The sequence below is a fragment of the Rhipicephalus microplus genome, chromosome 4 (genome assembly GCF_043290135.1).
Source record: "Rhipicephalus microplus isolate Deutch F79 chromosome 4, USDA_Rmic, whole genome shotgun sequence".
Lineage (NCBI taxonomy): Eukaryota > Metazoa > Arthropoda > Arachnida > Ixodida > Ixodidae > Rhipicephalus > Rhipicephalus microplus.
In genome coordinates, this window is record NC_134703.1 from 88,142,494 (window position 1) to 88,147,593 (window position 5,100).

Here is a 5,100-nt window from a genome sequence, read left to right on the forward strand (position 1 = left end):
GTGGTATAAGTCGGGTAATGCGTAGATTTTTCAAATTCTCCTGATCTTGAAAAGGCATTATACTGCGTTGGCAGAGCCTTCGGTGGAGGGGGTAATGCCATCCTCTCGGCGTCTTATGATGTTTGTGTGTGTTTTTTTTTTCTTCCTCGTGCGCGCTCCGTCACGACATTGCGGCAATTTATTGATACGTCAGGTTTAACGTCCCGAAACCACCTACTGACTATGAGGGACGTCGTAGTGGTGGGCTCCGAAAATTTCGACCACTTGTGGTTCTTTAACGTGCACCGAAATCTGAGCACATGGGCCTACAACATTTCCGCCTCCATTGGAAATGCAGCCGCTGCAGCCGGGATATCATCCCGCGACCAGCGAGTCAGCAGCCGAGTGCCTTAGCCACTAGACCACCGCGGCGGGGTGGCATTGCAGCAAACCGTCGGCAACATTATTTCACGCCTCCTTCTTTATTATTTCACGCCAGCTTCTTTATTATTTCACGCCAGCTTCACTCCTAAAAAAAAAGCAAGCTTTTTTTTCGGAGTGAAGCTGCTTAGTCCCGCACTCCACTGTCGCCGTCGAAGCTCCCTGCGCATGGCAAGCGCACCGAGCAAACTCGCACCAGGGCACTGGTGCGGCGGCAGATGACTCGTGCTGCGCCAATCGTACTAGCCGCAAACTCACTCGCCCACACATTTCAGCCACCGACCACCGCAGACGCTATCCCCACCGACTCCCCACCCTATTGCCTTCATGAAAGCCAGCAGCGAGATCAGGCGCATAGTCATTCGTGTTACATTTCTCAGGAGCTTCGCTCATGGGTCATTCTACTTCAAAGGTCCTAACCATTTTGGTGACCATCTCAAATATAATCGAAAAAAGAAATCCTGCTGATTTACTGCATTCAAAAACAGTGAATTGCTTGAATATTTCGCAGAGAGAACATTTTTGGTCACGTGGGTGATTTGCGAACTTTCCGGAACGTCGTCTGAGTGCTGCTTGTAAAAAAAAAATAATTTTAAAAGTACCGATCCTTCTTTCCTAACCGAATTCAGTCTACATGTTAAGTAAATGTGCTAGTGCAAGGTGTTTCAAGCTCATTAATAGCGGTGCAATTTTTCTTGTCTAAAATTTAAAATAACACATTTTGGCTAAAATCTTGGAGACAAGATTTTAGCCAAAATGTGTTACGTTTGCATTTTTCTATTATAACACTGTACTTTGTATGAATATACGAGCAATAAATACTCACTTGACACAAGATATATATTGTGTAAAAAAATCTTTAGACATCTCAAGCTATTAAACTTTACGAGGAAAACCCCTAACTTCAGAAAATTGTCATTTTTGTCTATATTTAGACGCTATTTGCACGGTATGGTGTTTCAATGAAAAATCAGCTTTATATTTAAATCGAAAGAAAATATGTTTTTTTGTATGTGGCAAGTTTTAGTATTACAATTTTTGCTTTAAAGAAGAAAGTATTTTTTGAAGTTTACCATTGCCGCAATGAAGAACTTTTTTCCTTACTTTTCTGTCTGTCTCCTATTTCCCCTTCCCAAGTGCAGGGTAGCAAACGAGACACTATCTTTCTGGTTAACCTCCCTGCCTTTCTTAATATCATATATATATATATATATATATATATATATATATATATATATATATATATATATATATATATATATATATATATATATATTAAGAAGTCAGAAACTGTCATATGGCCAAATAGGAAAATAGCCATCAATGGGAAATTTCAATTTTTTTCTGAAAACCCAAATTGTAATGATAACAGCTGCCGTATAAAAATAACTATTTAATTGCTTTTCACTTAGAAATAAAGCTGAGTTTTCATTGGAGCACCACAAGGTGCAAGTTGCATCTCAATATGGAAAAAAAAAACAATTTTCTTTTAAGTCTGGCATTTTTCCTCGTCAAGTTTAACAGCTTTAGAGGTGTCATAATACATTTTCATAAAATATATCTTCTGGGGAGAAAGTAATAATTTCTCAGATATTGAAACAGAAGGCAGTATTCAGTAGCAAAAATGCAAACGTAACAGACTTTGGTTAAATTCTTGGAGGGGTATGTGTCTGAAATATTGCACTAATATTACTGACCTTCGAACGCCTCACACAAGCTCCTTCACTTAACACGTAGGCCAAATTTGGTATAAAAAGAAGGAGCGGTGATTTTAAAAATATATATTTACAATTTTCACGAACAACACCTGGACGACATTCTGGGATGTTCAGAAGGCATCCACGTGACCAAACATTTTTTCTCTCCAAAATATTCAAGCAATTCACTGTTTTCAGCGCAGCGAATCAGCAATATTTCTTTCGAATATATTTGAGATGGTAGCCAAAATGGCTGGGACGTTTGGCGTGGAGTGGCCCTCACCAATTGTATTCGTACACGGAACTACTGCTAGTTTTTGTCATAGAAAGCTGGATAGCGGGAGCGTGCACAACTTTCGGAGACTGTTCGCGACGTATGCGCCACAACTTCGATAACTTCAGGCGCGATGATAATGTCGTGTTCGACTTCGAGTGCGACGACTGTTTGTGTTCCGAATTCCAGCATTGTCCTCTTTGAAAGGGGCCGGTGGTCAAGATGCGCGAACATGATCGCGAGCTACCGTCTAAGCGTGTGCGCCAATAGTCGAGTCATTCGTTATGCACTGCTTAGCAGTGCTTCCCAACGCCCGCACCTTCTAAATGGCTTGAGGTTCACGATTGCCGTTATTAGCGTGGAACAAAACTTTGGTCCCCTACGAGTCTTTCCAAAAGGTCATGAACAAGTCACCAGGAGATGCGCCGCTGGGTTAATAATGCTGCATAAAACATGGCCTCCAGACGATAGCCCTAACCCAATTAAAGTTGTTGCTTCCTCTCATCCGCCGATACGGCGCACGTGTCTGACGCTTTCGACTTGCGCCACAACGAGAAGAATGCTCGTTGAGTACAGCGACAAGGACGACCGCAAGCTCGGAACAAATCCCAGGGCGGTTCCGCACCGCCATCATCCATATTCCAGTGACATGCGAAGAGGCTGCGCGACAGGAGAGTGTCGAGCGGAAGGAAGGTGGAATAGATCGGGCAGTCTCGCAGTCGTACGTACTTCCTGCATGCCTAATGAATTGCAACCTTGTCGCCGAGTGGTTCGACGCGCGCGAGAATAAATGAGGGATTTGGCAGCCCGCCACTGGAGCGGAGGGTGTGAATTGATTGTGCAGCTCTAATTTGTCGTATTCACAACGTTGGCGTTACCTGTTGACCTTCCGGTCTCGGCCACTTGGATCACAGTGGTTGTAATAAATAGCGTCCGTACTGCAGCCACTCGACTGTTGTGATTGATCGCATAATTAACGCGGAACTGGCGATGCATACAACCCGCGCTTCTATGTGGGAGCCAGCTCGCGCCTATGCGTGGATGAAGAGTTAATATATTTTTAGTTGCAGTTTCGTTAGCAACATATTCGAAGTACGTCTCCGCTCCGGTCGCACGGAGGCCTAATACATCACAGACGACGTACTGACCGTGCTGAACTTCATTAATCAGTGAATCCACCATCCAGGTAAAGAAGTTGTCTATAAAAACAACATTGTGACAACAAATTCTAATGGTTTCTAATAGTCAGAGAGAAAGCATGACAAGATCTATAGGAGAATATTTCAGGCATTTCCATGGGTGAATATTTAGCACGCACAAAGAGATAACTTACGTTTTGAAAAGTATCATTGCCACCAACCCCTCCCCTCCCGTGAAAAAGAAGAAATATTGCCTTCTCTGGATGTTTTCTGGTTGGCTAGCCAACCCTGGGGGACTGGCGTAGGGAAATCGAAAGATGTAGAGAGGGAGAGGAAGGAACAAATTAAGGAAATGAGCTGTGCATTCGCAGACGTGTGCAGGACAGCACCACTAGTCAAAAGCGTTCGCGCAAGCTCTCTATCGTTAAGCATAGTGGCTTCATTCTATTAATGACAACTAACATACAATAGTGCCAGAGAAAATATAGGGAATGATATTAGAAGTAATAGTTATTTCAATATGAAAAAGAAGAGTGAACGAAAAGATATTTCGTCACCGGCAAGTTATCTCTCCGTCCACTTTTCTTGCATGCTAATTAACAATCATTAGTTCACCTCTTACATGCTAATTAACACTAATTATGGGAACTCAAATGAATCAACACGTTCTTTTTTTCTTTGGAAGAAAAATAGGAGGAAAAGAACTGCAGGGAGGTTAACCAGCCTATAGGCAGCCGGTTTGCTACCCTGTGCATGGGAGGGGGATGGGGGAGATGAAAGATAGAGAGCGGAGAGGGAAGAGAGATAAACACAGTGTGCACATTCGGCAGCACACGCGCACACAATCAGTTATTGTCCAGTCTTGTCTTTCGCGGTGTGTGACATTGCTGTTACAGCCGCTTGTTCAAGTCCGTCTCGCGTAGGAATTTCAACAGAGCTTTTGTCACTTCTGCTGCAATGTCTTCTCTCGGGCACTTGAAAAAATAGTGTCCACAGACATTTGGCTCTTGTCGATGCGCGCAAGAACGGACGCCAGTGACTGTCTCTGGATGTCACACATTTTCATTGGAATTTAATACTGAGTGCCTTGGGATCATGCCATGTGAATTTGCCGCACTTGCAGACAGTGTATCGTAATTCGCGCCTGAAGAAGAGATTTCTAACTGTTGTGCTTTTTTTTTTCAACAGTAGCAGCAGCAGTATGATTCAAAGCACATCGTTTTGTTTTGTTTTTCCTTTTTCGTTTTTGTTTTCTGCAAGCCAGGTCTCGAAGGTCAACGAGTTAATTTTATGTAAATACCATACTGACATACACGTTCACCTAAGATGCTTTTGATTAGAGCTTAGTTACTAAATACTGATACATCGTCAGTGCGGAATCGACGCACGACCGCTCCTATTGGGATTCACTTCTCACCGGCGCCCAAAGAGTCATCTTAGCGGAGAGGGAGGCACCCATATCCTCGTTGCTATGCATCCGCCCAAATCGAGCCATCGTATTGGCCGGCACCGGGGGGAGCCTTCGCAGCCAGGTATTTCGGAAGCCCGCGCAAACGTGGGGCGCCCCCGA